This window comes from Coregonus lavaretus (assembly GCF_964263955.1).
Source record: "Coregonus lavaretus genome assembly, chromosome: 18".
In the NCBI taxonomy this organism is placed as follows: Eukaryota; Metazoa; Chordata; class Actinopteri; order Salmoniformes; family Salmonidae; genus Coregonus; species Coregonus lavaretus.
In genome coordinates, this window is record NC_140005.1 from 13,449,319 (window position 1) to 13,464,057 (window position 14,739).

Consider the following 14,739-nt stretch of genomic DNA (forward strand, 5'->3'; position numbering starts at 1 on the left):
CATCCTGTAGCACTAACTCCAAAAAGTTTTGGGACACTGTAAAGTCCATGGAGAATAAAAGCACCTCCTCCCAGCTACCCACTGCACTGAGACTAGGAAACACTGTCACCCCCGATAAATCTACGATAATCGAGAATTTCAATAAGCATTTTGCTACGGCTAGCCATGCTTTCCACCTGGCTACCCCTAACCCGGCCACCAGCTCTGCACCCTCCGCTGCAACTTGCCCATGCCCCCCCCCCCGCTTCTCCTTCACCCAAATTCAGATAGCTGATGTCCTGAAAGAGCTGCAAAATCTGGACCCCTACAAATCAGCTGGGCTAGACAATCTGGACCCTTTCTTTCTCAAATTAGCCGCCGAAATTGTCGCAACCCCTATTACTAGCCTGTTCAACCTCTCTTTCGTATCGTCTGAGATCCCCAGAGATTGGAAAGCTGCCGCGGTCATCCCCCTCTTCAAAGGGGGTGACACTCTAGATCCAAACTGTTACAGACCTATATCCATCCTACACTGCCTTTCGAAAGTATTTGAAGGCCAAGTTAACAAACAGATCACCGACCACTTCGAATCCCACCGTACCTTCTCCGCTATGCAATCTGGTTTCGGAGCTGGTCATGGGTGCACCTCAGCCACGCTCAAGGTCCTAAACTATATAATAACGGCGATTGATAAAAGACAGTACTGTGCAGCCCTCTTCATCGACTTCATTGACTCTGTCAATCACCGCATTCTTATTGGCAGACTAAATAACCTTGGTTTCTCAACTGACTGCCTCGCCTGGTTCACCAACTACTTTTCAGATAGAGTTCAATGTGTCAAATCTGAGGGCCTGTTGTCTGGACATATGGCAGTCTCTATGGGGGTGCCACAGGGTTCAATTCTTGGGCTGACTCTTTTCTCTGTGTATATCAATGATGTCGCTCTTGCTGCTGGTGACTCTCAGATCCACCTCTACGCAGACGACACCATTTTGTATACATCTGGCCCTTCATTGGACACTGTGTTAACAAACCTCCAAACGAGCTTCAATGCCATACAACACTCCTTCTGTGGCCTCCAACTGCTCTTAAACGCTAGTAAAACTAAATGCATGCTCTTCAATCAAACGCTGCTTGCACCCGCCCGCCCGACTAGAATCACTACTCTCGGCAGGTCTGACTTAGAATATGTGGACAACTACAAATACCTAGGTGTCTGGTTAGACCGTAAACTCTCCTTCCAGACTCACATTAAGCATCTCCAATCCAAAGTTAAATCTAGAATCAGCTTCCTGTTTCACAACAAAGCCTCCTTCACTCATGCTGCTAAACATGCCCTCGTAAAACGGACTATCCTACCGATCCTTGACTTCGGCGATGTCATTTACAAAATAGCTTCCAACACTCAACTCAGCAAATTGGATGTAGTCTATCACAGTGCCATCCGTTTTGTCACCAAAGCCCCATATACTACCCACCATTATGACCTGTACACTCTCGTTGGCTGGCCCTCACTACATATTAGTCGCCAAACCCACTGGCTCCAGGTCATCTATAAATCACTGCTAGGCAAATCCCCGCCTTATCTTAGCTCATTGGTCACCATAGCAACACCCACCCGTAGTATGCGCTCCAGCAGGTATATCTCACTGGTCATCCCTAAAGCCAACACCTCCTTTGGCCGCCATTCCTTCCAGTTCTCTGCTGCAAATGACTGGAACGAACTACAAAAATCTCTGAAGCTGGAGACACTTATCTCCCTCATTAACTTTAAGCTTCAGTTGTCAGAGCAGCTTACCGATCACTGTACCTGTACACAGCCCATCTGTAATTAGCCCACCCAACTACCTCATCCCCATATTGTTATTTACATTGTTATTTATTTTGCTCATTTGCACCCCAGTATCTCTATTTGCACATCATCTTCTGCACATCTATCACTCCAGTGTTAATACTAAATTGTAATTATTTTGCACTATGGCCTATTTATTGCCTTACCTCCATAACTTACTACATTTGCACGCACTGTATATAGATTTTCAATTTTCTATTGTGTTATTGACTGTACGTTTTTGTTTATTCCATATGTAACTCTGTGTTGTTGTTGTTTTTATCACACTGCTTTGCTTTATCTTGGCCAGGTTGCAGTTGTAAATGAGAACTTGTTCTCAACTGGCTTACCTGGTTAAATAAAGGTGAAATAAAATAAAAATAAAATAAAAAGATCAAAAGAAAAAACAGAAACCAAACAAAAAACAACATCTCTAAATCACTGATTCAAAGTATCCATAAAAAGTGTTTGTTATAGGTGATTATTAATTTACAGGTGTGTTTTGACGCCTCCTATGTAACTCTCCACTCAAGTTGCCTCGCAGATTGACAGCGGGACTCACAGAGCTGTAACCATACCGACACCAGTACCTCAAATCACTCATGGGTACTCTAGCTTCATCTCTCGATCTGTCTTTGGCTAAACCTGAGCTGCTAATATGTCCACCCTGTAGCGAAGTGCAACTGTACAGTGAGGGAAAAAAGTATTTGATCCCCTGCTGATTTTGTAAGTTTGCCCACTGACAAAGAAATGATCAGTCTATAATGTTAATGGTAGGTTTATTTGAACAGTGAGAGACAGAATACCAACAGAAAAATCCAGAAAAACGCATGTAATAAATGTTATAAATTGATTTGCATTTTAATTAGGGAAATAAATATTTGACCCCCTGTAATCAGAAAGATTTCTGGCTCCCAGGTGTCTTTTATACAGGTAACGAGCTGAGATTAGGAGCACACTCTTAAAGGGAGTGCTCCTAAACTCAGCTTGTTACCTGTATAAAAGACACCTGTCCACAGAAGCAATCAATCAGATTCCAAACTCTCCACCATGGCCAAGACCAAAGAGGACAAGATTGTAGACCTATACAAGGCTGGAATGGGCTACAAGACCATCGCCAAGCAGCTTGGTGAGAAGGTGACAACAGTTGGTGCGATTATTCGGAAATGGAAGAAACACAAAAGAACTGTCAATCTCCCTCGGCCTTGTGCTCCATGCAAGATCTCACCTCGTGGAGTTGCAATGATCATGAAAACGGTGAGGAATCAGCCCAGAACTACACGGGAGGATCTTGTCAATGATCTCAAGGCAGCTGGGACCATAGTCACCAAGAAAACAATTGGTAACACACTACGCCGTGAAGGACTGAAAGCACATATACAGGCCCGTCTGAAGTTTGCCAATGAACATCTGAATGATTCAGAGGAGAACTGGGTGAAAGTGTTGTGGTCAGATGAGACCAAAATCGAGCTCTTTGGCATCAACTCATCTCGCCGTGTTTGGAGGAGGAGGAATGCTGCCTATGACTCCAAGAACACCATCCCCACCGTCAAACATTGAGGTGGAAACATTATGCTTTGGGGGTGTTTTTCTGCTAAGGGGACAGGACAACTTCACCGCATCAAAGGGACGATGGACGGGGCATGTACCGTCAAATCTTGGGTGAGAACCTCCTTCCCTCAGCCAGGGCATTGAAAATGGGTCGTGGATGGGTATTCCAGCATGACAATGACCCAAAATACACGGCCAAAGGAGTGGCTCAAGAAGATGCATATTAAGGTCCTGGAGTGGCCTAGCCAGTCTCCAGACCTTAATCCCATAGAAAATCTGTGGAAGGAGCTGAAGGTCCGAGTTGCCAAACGTCAGCCTCAAAACCTTAATGACTTGGAGAAGATCTGCAAAGAGGAGTGGGACAAAATCCCTCCTGAGATGTGTGCAAACCTGGTGGCCAACTACAAGAAACGTCGGACCTCTGTGATTGCCAACAAGGGTTTTGCCACCAAGTACTAAGTCATGTTTTGCAGAGGGGTCAAATATTTATTTCCCTCATTAAAATGCAAATCAATTTATAACATTTTTGACATGCGTTTTTCTGGATTTTTGTTGTTGTTATTCTGTCTCTCACTGTTCAAATAAACCTACCATTAAAATTATAGACTGATAATGTCTTTGTCAGTGGGCAAATGTACAAAATCAGCAGGGGATCAAATACTTAATTCCCTCACTGTATACCGGTAGGCAGATACAGCAGCTGTATCCTTGACTTTGGATCAAACATTAGGCTACATTCTATGAATAGTGTGTTGGGCGGGGCTGACAAAGGGCATATCCCCAAGCATTGAGATGGCAAATGCCTTTGCATTATGACTCAAATAACATTCGATAGTTTAATGCACATAGAAGGGGTTCAGATTTAGTCAATGCCTTAAGTCATTTTTGTATACTTTGAAGGGTTCATGAAAAGTACAGTCAACAACGCTGAATATATATTTTTTATGTAATCTCTCACAATGGCCACTTAGTCTCTATCTGTATTTTTGTTTGGTAAGCCCTGACAGGATAGTTAAAGTCAGTTTTTAACAGCCGAATTGATAAATTTTTTACATTGTTGCCATTGTTATTGTCATAATTAGTATTCATGCCATCTGGCATAGGCCTTTCGTATTAAGGGCTGAGGTAAAGTAAGGCCTCTCATTTCTTTTCTGAATAGAAACATGTGAATTACTTCATGAAATGATGATTTCCACAGTATTACACTAATCTAACGTCATAACCAGCCTTTAACAACCATTACTCATTATCACCTGTTGGCATTGAGGTCATTGTCTTGACATTCTGAAATTCACTGGGAGCGGTTCAATTATCTGTTGCAATCAGTGGCAAGAGTATTACATGGTGAGAAGGGGAATTTGTCTTGTGACTTGTCAGCAGTGTGTGAAGGAGTAGTGTGTGTGTGTATGAGTCTGAGTCTGTGTGAGTGTGTGAGTGAGTGAGTGAGAGAGAGAGAGAGACTGTGTTTGTGCACCTATGCATGCGTTTTAGGGACTTTACATTGCTACCGCTAGACATTTAGTCCACTGTGGTCACATTACAAGTTAAACTTAAGAGGCCTTCTATTGCCTGACACAGCAGCTAGGTAGTTAAATAGATTAGGTCCAGGATGATCAATAGGATCACCCTCGGCGCAACTTTCACTGGGGACGGGGACGGGGACGGGGGGAGTTTGTGGGTACATGTCCCCCCCACATTCTGAAATTGCATTTTTGTCCCCCCCAGTTTTATCATTGGAATGTGATACAAAACGAGGCAAAGGATCATGCGGACGCCTCCGAGCAGTCAGGTAGGCTGTTTGGAGTGTTTATCCAACAAAAAAATACATTAAAAAAACTAAAATATAATTATGTCCCACCAACTTCTAAAACCAAAGTTGCACCCCTGAGGATCACTGATCAGTTTTACACGTGAGAGAAGAAGATTACTGTAGCTGCGATTCCAGGCTTTTCCCTCTCTTTTGTTCCCAACAGCCGAGTGTTGAACGAGTCTTGGGAGTGTGCTAACTGGAGACTACTGTATCAGGGTGGTGGTGAGAGAACACCACAACATCAACTGATCAGGGTTTCTCCCTGGCTATCACTGTAGCTATATTCTTTAACTAATCATTAACAAGTCCAGGATATAGTCTTTAAATGGGCCCAGAGTTTTTTCCCTGGCAAGGTCCTGTGGTCAGGAAAAACTCAGGGCCCTAAAATACTATTTATCTCATGGCCAGAAAACCTTGACTACTTGATTACTAGGGTTAGAGACAAAGGGTTAGAGAGATTCACTAATCTGTACATCGCCTTAATCATTAAAAAAAGGTTTGGGGATGACCAGATTTACATATACAGCACATATTACATAAACATTATTACATTTGCTCTGCAAGATGATAGTTTGTCCATGAACAAGCAGTCATCAGCTTGACAAAAAAAGAACATCAACTTGGCACTGATAGGCTAATAGTTCCACACCCCCAGTGGCTATAGAGCAGACCAATAGGAGGAATGTTTTGTTGGCTATAGGGAACCACAGGCCGCTTATAGCAGCTATAGGAAAATAGAAGAACAATTATTTGAATGTATATAATAATAGAATAGGAATAAAGACCGTAGATCTAGATTTGATTTGATCTGTAGCGCTAAGGGGATAGATCCTTGCAGTGAACTCAAAACACACAGAGAAACAACAGGCAAACATCACTACCAGCCTAGCAGGCCTGCATGCCCTATCTTGTAATGGTTAACTTTATTGTCACCCTTTTTCCAGAGGGTGCGTAACTTGCGGGGGACGGGGTAATGAGCCTCAGCGGAAGTCGAGACAGTACCCCCCCCTTTGACACGCGGCTCCAGCAGCACGCCAACCCTGGCCTCGTGGACGGCCAGGAGGACGCGGAGCAGGGCGCGCCGGATGGCGACGGTGGAAATCCTGCAACAGAAGGCGTTTGTAGGGCCGTGGGGAGACCGGGCAGAGGAAGGAGGTGGCAGGACTTCGAAAAGCGGTCCACAACAACCAGGATGGTGGTGTTACCTTGGGAGAGGGGAAGATCAGTAAGAAAATCAATACTTAGATGAGACCATGGTCGTTGTGGAACTGGTAATGGTTGCAGCTTACCTGCTGAGAGGTGCCTAGGTGCCTTACTCTGGGCGCACACTGAGCAGGAGGAGGCATACACCCTCACGTCCTTAGCCAAGGTAGGACACCAGTATTTATCGGTCAGGCAGCGCACTGTACGACCGATACCTGGGTGACCAGAGGAGGGTGACGTGTGTGCCCAGTAGATCAAACGATTACGGATAAGAGCAGGCACGTACCACAGCCCAGCTAGACACTGAGGTGGAGATGGATCTGTGCGTAATGCCCGCGTCCATCGCCCACACTACCGGCGCCACGATGCAGGAGGCCGGGAGTATGGGGGTGTTGTCTCTGGGCCTCTCCTCTGTGTCATACAGTCGAGACAGTGTGTCTGCCTTCACGTTCTTCGTACCCGGAATGTATGATAGTGTGAAATCAAACCGGGTGAAGAATAGGGCCCACCTGGCCTGGCGAGGATTCAGCCTCCTCACTGCCCGGATGTACTCCAGGTTACGGTGGTCTGTCCAGATGAGGAAAGGGTGTTTCGCCCCTTCGAGCCAATGCCTCCACACGGTCAAAGCTTGGACAACAGCCAGCAGCTCCCGATCACCAACGTCGTAGTTCTGCTCCGCCGAGCTGAGCTTCTTAGAAAAGAACGCACAGGGACGGAGCTTGAGTGGGACAGCGCCTATCCCTACCTCGGACGCATCCACCTCCACTACGAACAGTAGTGATGGATCGGGGTGGGCCAGTACCGTGGCTGAGGACAGCCCACCCTTCAACAAGGAGGTAATGGGAGCTGCGACCTTGCCAAAGCCCCGGATAAACCTCCGATAGTAGTTGGCAAAGCCAAGGAAGCGCTGCACCTCCTTAACCGTGGTTGGAGTCGGCCAATTATGCACGGCTGAAATGCGATCTCCCTCCATCTCCACACCTGAGGTAGTAATGCGGTATCCCAGGAAGGAGACTGACTGCTAGAAAAACTCACACTTTTCTGCCTTGGCATAAAGGTCATTCTCCAGCAGTGGTACCAGTACCTTGCGAACCAGGGACACATGCTTGGCAGGCGTAGCAGAATACACCAGGATGTCATCGATGTAGACCACCACACCGCGACCAAGCATGTCCCGAAACACCTCATTCACAAAGGACTGGAAGAGGAATGGAGCATTCATCAAACCGTAGGGCATCACCAGGTATTCATAATGCCCCGAGGTTGTGCTGAATGCTGCTTTCCACTCATCCCCTTCCCGAATACGCACCAGGTTGTAGGCACTCCTGAGATCTAATTTGGTGAAGAAGTGGGCCTCATGCATCGTATCGTCACCTTGTTCAGTGGTCGATAATCAATGCACGGGCGTAAACCGCCATCTTTCTTCTTCACAAAGAAGAACCTTGAGGAAGCAGGTGAAGTGGAGGGACGTATATACCCCTGGCCCAGGGACTCTGTGACGTATGTCTCCATAGCCTCAGTTTCAGCCTGCGACAGGGGATACACATGACTCCTGGGAGGTACAGCGTCTACCCGAAGGTTTATCACGCAATCCCCCTCCTGATGAGGTGGTCATTTAGTCACCTGCGTCTAGGAAAACACGAGTGCCAGATCATGGTATTCGGTGGGGAATGCACATGGTGGGGGTACCGTCTGGACTTTCCACCGTGGTTGCACCAACGGAAACACCTAACACCTACCCAGACACTCTTGCGACCACTCCGTAAGAACCCTCTGCGGCCATGAGAAATTGGGGTTGTGAAGGGCTAACCACGGGATACCTAATACTACAGGGTATGCAGGAGATTCAATAATCAAAAAGGTGATCTGCTCAAAATGAGTCTCCTGGGTGATCATGGTGACTGGTACAGTAATCTCCTTAACTAACCCGGACCCTAATAGTCGACTATCAAGGGCTCTGATGGGGAGTGGAATGGATAGGGGAACCAATGAAATGCCTTGACGGCGTGCAAATGCCCTGTCCATAAAGTTCCCAGCTGCGCCTGAATCGACTATTAGGGTCCGGGTTACTACTGGGGAACTACCATGTGATCGGGAAAGGAGATAGATAGGGTACAGTGCGCCGCAAAGGGCTCTGAACAAGTGTGGGTGTTCGATACCTGGGGTGATGCATGAGTGCCCTGCCTACCACCTCCAGACCCAAAAGAACGTTGACTGCGACGTGAGGTGTATTGTCCCTTTGTGCCACCAGAGTGGCACTGTCGCTGTCCTCCTCCGCTCTCTCGACCGGCGGCTCCACCCAGCTCCATCTGCTCGGGATCCGAGTCGTCCGGGGTGGGAACGGGCAGACCCCTACCAGGACGTCCTCTGGCTGCCAGCAGATTGTCCAGCCGGATGGCCGTCCACCAGTTGGGAGAACGATAGCATGGCATCCCGGCAGGCTAGCTCCCGTCGGACATCCTCCCGTAGGTGGCACCGGAAATGGTCAATCAGGGCCTGCTCGTTCCACCCGGACCCCGCTGCCAGCGTCCGGAACTCCAGCGCGTAGTCCTATGCGGTCCTCGTCCCCTGCCTCAGCTGGACCAGCCACTCGCCCGCCTCTCGACCCTCGGGCGGGTGATCGAAAACCGCCCGAAAGAGGTGAGCGAACTCCCTGTAGTCCTCCAACGCGGCTCCTCCTTCGTCACACACCGCGCTGGCCCACTCCAGGGCTTTCCCACAGAGGCAGGAAACGAGGACGGATACCTTCTCCCTCTCCAATGGTGCCGGCCTGATGCTGGAGAAATACAGCTCCAGTTGGAGAAGGAATCCTTTACAGCGCGCTGCCATCCCATCAAACGCCGGTGGCCGGGATATCTGCATCCCTCCGAGTGCTGGGGTGTAGGTGGCTGGATCCGGTTGGCCAGCTGGTCTCGACAGATCGGGTCCTCTCCTCTCCAGGCGTTGGACGACCTGAAGAACCCGATCCATCGCTTCCCCCAAGCTGGCCAGCATCGTGGAATGCTCCTGGACCCTTGCCACGACTCCAGGCATGCGGTCTTCTCCTGCTGACTCCATATCAGCGGGTGAGTGATTCTGTGGTGAATGATGGACGGAGTCAGGCGCAGGAGTAAAATAACCGGATGCAGATTTATTCCTTCCAGACATACAATGCGCCTACAACGGCAATCGAAACAGGTACAGGGGAAACAATCCTCCCTGACCAAACACAGTCTCAGAAAATACAATAAATGTAATGACACAGGGGAAAATCAACCGAGCTACTCTCCTCCCACATAGAACAATCACTCACAAAGACAAGGGGGCAGAGGGAACACTTATACACAGAATAATTAGGGGATGAACACCAGGTGTGTGTGATTGACAAGACAAGACAAGTGGAGTGATGAGAATGGGAGCGGCAGTAGCTAGTAAGCCGGTGACGATGAATGCCGATCCTGCCCGAACAAGGAGGGGAGGCAGCCTCGGCGGAAGTATCACACAGTGCTACTTATTTCCAAATTTTTACAATTGGATCCCCGCCTCTAAATATGATTTTGGTTTGGCCCAGTCCTCAGAAGCTGTGGTTTGCGGAGGGATTTTCTTTTTAGCAAAGCTTGTTAAGGAGACGCGCAATATCTCCTCTCTTTTCTTAACAAACCTTCAAATCTGTGAGTTAACTTGGCACAAAGAAAATAGTACTGTCAAATTGAACATGGTAATTTTATGACCACTAATAAGAATTATATAGAAAATTAGTTATTTTCAAATGGAGAAAGCTTCTATTGTGAAGTGACGAAATGTGCATTTTGTGTATAAGTGCTATTTCTCAAACCAAGTGGAAATTGGTATCGGTTATATTGGGCTCTTTGGTAGTATTATAAATCTTAGAATATATATTTTATAGTAGGCTACATACAGTGGGGGAAAAAAGTATTTAGTCAGCCACCAATTGTGCAAGTTCTCCCACTTAAAAAGATGAGAGAGGCCTGTAATTTTCATCATAGGTACACGTCAACTATGACAGACAAAGTGAGAAAAAATAATCCAGAAAATCACATTGTAGGATTTTTAATGAATTTATTTGCAAATTATGGTGGAAAATAAGTATTTGGTCAATAACAAAAGTTTCTCAATACTTTGTTATATACCCTTTGTTGGCAATGACACAGGTCAAACGTTTTCTGTAAGTCTTCACAAGGTTTTCACACACTGTTGCTGGTATTTTGGCCCATTCCTCCATGCAGATCTCCTCTAGAGCAGTGATGTTTTGGGGCTGTCGCTGGGCAACACGGACTTTCAACTCCCTCCAAAGATTTTCTATGGGGTTGAGATCTGGAGACTGGCTAGGCCACTCCAGGACCTTGAAATGCTTCTTACGAAGCCACTCCTTCGTTGCCCGGGCGGTGTGTTTGGGATCATTGTCATGCTGAAAGACCCAGCCACGTTTCATCTTCAATGCCCTTGCTGATGGAAGGAGGTTTTCACTCAAAATCTCACGATACATGGCCCCATTCATTCTTTCCTTTACACGGATCAGTCGTCCTGGTCCCTTTGCAGAAAAACAGCCCCAAAGCATGATGTTTCCACCCCCATGCTTCACAGTAGGTATGGTGTTCTTTGGATGCAACTCAGCATTCTTTGTCCTCCAAACACGACGAGTTGAGTTTTTACCAAAAAGTTATATTTTGGTTTCATCTGACCATATGACATTCTCCCAATCCTCTTCTGGATCATCCAAATGCACTCTAGCAAACTTCAGGAAAGCTGTTTCTATGAACCTCAGGCAGTAGGGTCAAGCGAGTCTGTTTCTCTCCCCAGTCAGACTTTGACCATTGACCAACAGCAAGTTTTAAGTATATTATTAGTGGTATATACGGGATAGACATACACCATCCAACGAAAAAGCTTACTTGCAGGTTCCTTCTCGACAATGCAACAATAACAAATAACAAAGCAGCAACCTTTCCTCTTTATTTATGCCAATTTGAAGGCCAAAATTGTGGGGGGGAAGCACTAATCATATTTATGCAACCTAATAATCACCATGAGAATACTTCCAGAACCAAATCCAGAAAAGAGCCGTTAAATTCTACAACCACCTAAAAGGAAGCGATTCCCAAACCTTCCATAACAAAGCCATCAACTACAGAGAGATGAACCTGGAGAAGAGTCCCCTAAGCAAGCTGGTACTGGGTCTCTGTTCACAAACACAAACAGACCCCACAGAGCCCCAGGACAGCAACACAATTAGACCCAACCAAATCATGAGAAAACAAAAATATAATTACTGACACATTGGAAAGAATTGACAAAAAAACTGAGCAAACTAGAATGCTATTTCGAACTAAACAGAGAGTACACAGAGATATAATACCTGACCACTGTGAGTGACCCAAAATTAAGGAAAGCTTTGACTATGTACAGACTCAGTGAGCATAGCCTTGCTATTGAGAAAGGCCACGGTAGACAGACCTGGCGCTCAAGAGAAGACAGGCTATGTACACACTGCCCACAAAATGAGGTGGAAACTGAGCTGCACTTCCTAACCTCCGGCCAAATGTATGACCATATTAGAGACACATACAGTGAGGGAAAAAAGTATTTGATCGCCTGCTGATTTTGTACGTTTGCCCACTGACAAAGAAATGATCAGTCTATAATTTTAATGGTAGGTTTATTTGAACATTGAGAGACAGAATAACAACAAAAAAATCCAGAAAAACACATTTATTTGCATTTTAATGAGGGAAATAAGTATTCGACCCCTCTGCAAAACATGACTTTTTACTTGGTGGCAAAACCCTTGTTGGCAATCACAGAGGTCAGACGTTTCTTGTAGTTGGCCACCAGGTTTGCACACATCTCAGGAGGGATTTTGTCCCACTCCTCTTTGCAGATCTTCTCCAAGTCATTAAGGTTTCGAGGCTGACGTTTGGCAACTCGAACCTTCAGCTCCCTCCACAGATTTTCTATGGGATTAAGGTCTGGAGACTGGCTAGGCCACTCCAGGACCTTAATGTGCTTTTTCTTGAGCCACTCCTTTGTTTCCTTGGCCGTGTGTTTTGGGTCATTGTCATGCTGGAATACCCATCCACGACCCATTTTCAATGCCCTGGCTAAGGGAAGGAGGTTCTCACCCAAGATTTGACGGTACATGGCCCCGTCCATCGTCCCTTTGATGCAGTGAAGTTGTCCTGTCCCCTTAGCAGAAAAACACCCACAAAGCATAATGTTTCCACCTCCATGTTTGACAGTGGGGATGGTGTTCTTGGGGTCATAGGCAGCATTCCTCCTCCTCCAAACACAGCGAGTTGAGTTGATGCCAAAGAGTTCGATTCTGGTCTCATCTGACCACAACACTTTCACCCAGTTCTCCTCTGAATCATTCAGATGTTCATTGGCAAACTTCAGACGGCCCTGTATATGTGCTTTCTTGAGCCGGGGGACCTTACGGGCGCTGCAGGATTTCAGTCCTTCACGGCATAGTGTGTTACCAATTGTTTTCTTGGTGACTACGGTCCCAGCTGCCTTGAGATCATTGACAAGATCCTCCCGTGTAGTTCTGGTCTGATTCCTCACCGTTCTCATGATCATTGCAACTCCACAAGGTGAGATCTTGCATGAAGCCCCAGGCCGAGGGCGATTGACAGTTATTTTGTGTTTCTTCCTTTTGCGAATAATCACACCAACTGTTGTCACCTTCTCACCAAGCTGCTTGGCGATGGTCTTGTAGCCCATTCCAGCCTTGTGTAGGTCTACAATCTTGTCCCTGACATCCTTGGAGAGCTCTTTGGTATTGGCCATGGTGGAGAGTTTGGAATCTGATTGATTGATTGCTTCTGTGGACAGGTGTCTTTTATATAGGTAACAAACTGAGATTAGGAGCACTCCTTTTAACAGTGTGCTCCTAATCTCAGCTCGTTACCTGTATAAAAGACAACTGGGAGCCAGAAATCTATCTGATTGAGAGGGGGTCAAATACTTATTTCCCTCATTAAAATGCAAATACATTTTAACATTTTTGACTTGTTTTTCTGGATTTTTTTGTTGTTATTCTGTCTCTCACTGTTTAAATCAAACTACCATTAAAATTATCGACTGATCATTTCTTTGTCAGTGGGCAAACGTACAAAATCAGCAGGGGATCAAATACTTTTTTCCCTCACTGTATTTCCCTCAAATTACACAGACCCACAAAGAATTCAAAAACAAATCCAATTTTTATAAACTCCCATATCAATTGGGTGAAATACCACAGTGTGTCATCACAACAGCAAGATTTGTGACCTGTTGCCACAAGAAAAGGGCAACCAATGAAGAACAAACACCATCGTAAATACAACCCATATTTATTTTATTAATTTTCGCGTTTGTACTTTAACTATTTGCACATCGTTACAACACTGTATATATACATAATATGACATTTGAAATGTCTTTATTCTTTTGGTACTTTTCTGAGTAATGTTTACTGTTAATTATATTTCACTTTTGTTTATCTATTTAACTTGCTTTGACAATGTAAACATGTTTCCCATGCCAATAAAGCCCTTTGAATTTACTTGAGAGAGCGAGAGAGAGAGATAAAAAATCAAACTGATTTGCTGCAGTGAATAGCCTATGCTTGTATAATTTATTTTATTTTTTACAGGGAACGTTGCCCTTATTTTCACAGGATTAAGACGGGGTAAATTAGTTGCCAGGCGGAAACATTTATATGCATGTGTGAAAGCCGAGAAGGGAGCCCATGGACTGAGTAACTAACTATAAACTAACTCTGCTGTATGTGGGTCAGTGGACCAGAGTGTAGGCTTATTTCGAAACAACATTCTTTAGAGCGCCACACACCAAGGACGACGTGTTGTACGCTCTCTACGTGCAGCTCTTCAATGTGTGCGCACGTGCGCGCGTGCATATATCTGCCAGATCGACCAGATGCTCACGCGCACGTAGAGCACGAGCTCCCCATGCAGTAAGAGCTACAAAATAACGAACTACTATCAATCGAGCCAGAAGGCTTAGGCTAAAATCGCCATGAATGCAACAGCATGGGAACGTCGTCACATCTCTATACATTCACGGAATGTAAAAAAATAAATAATAATAATATATACATTAAAACAGCATCCCTGGCCCTGTATCTTTATAGCTGCAGTCCATCTATGTGGTTCTCAAACCTCTCATTCGGGACCACCAGACTTTTCACAATTTTGTTGTAGCCTAAGATTTTCTATTATATTGACAAGATAGTCAAGTGACCGCTCTAACAATAGAAATTCATGTCCTCAAAAATGGAAGGCAGGCGGGAGGAGGCGAGATCAGGCGGGACCATTCTATCCAATGAGAGGGCAGATAGGCGTTTGAAGAGCAGGCAGAACTAAGT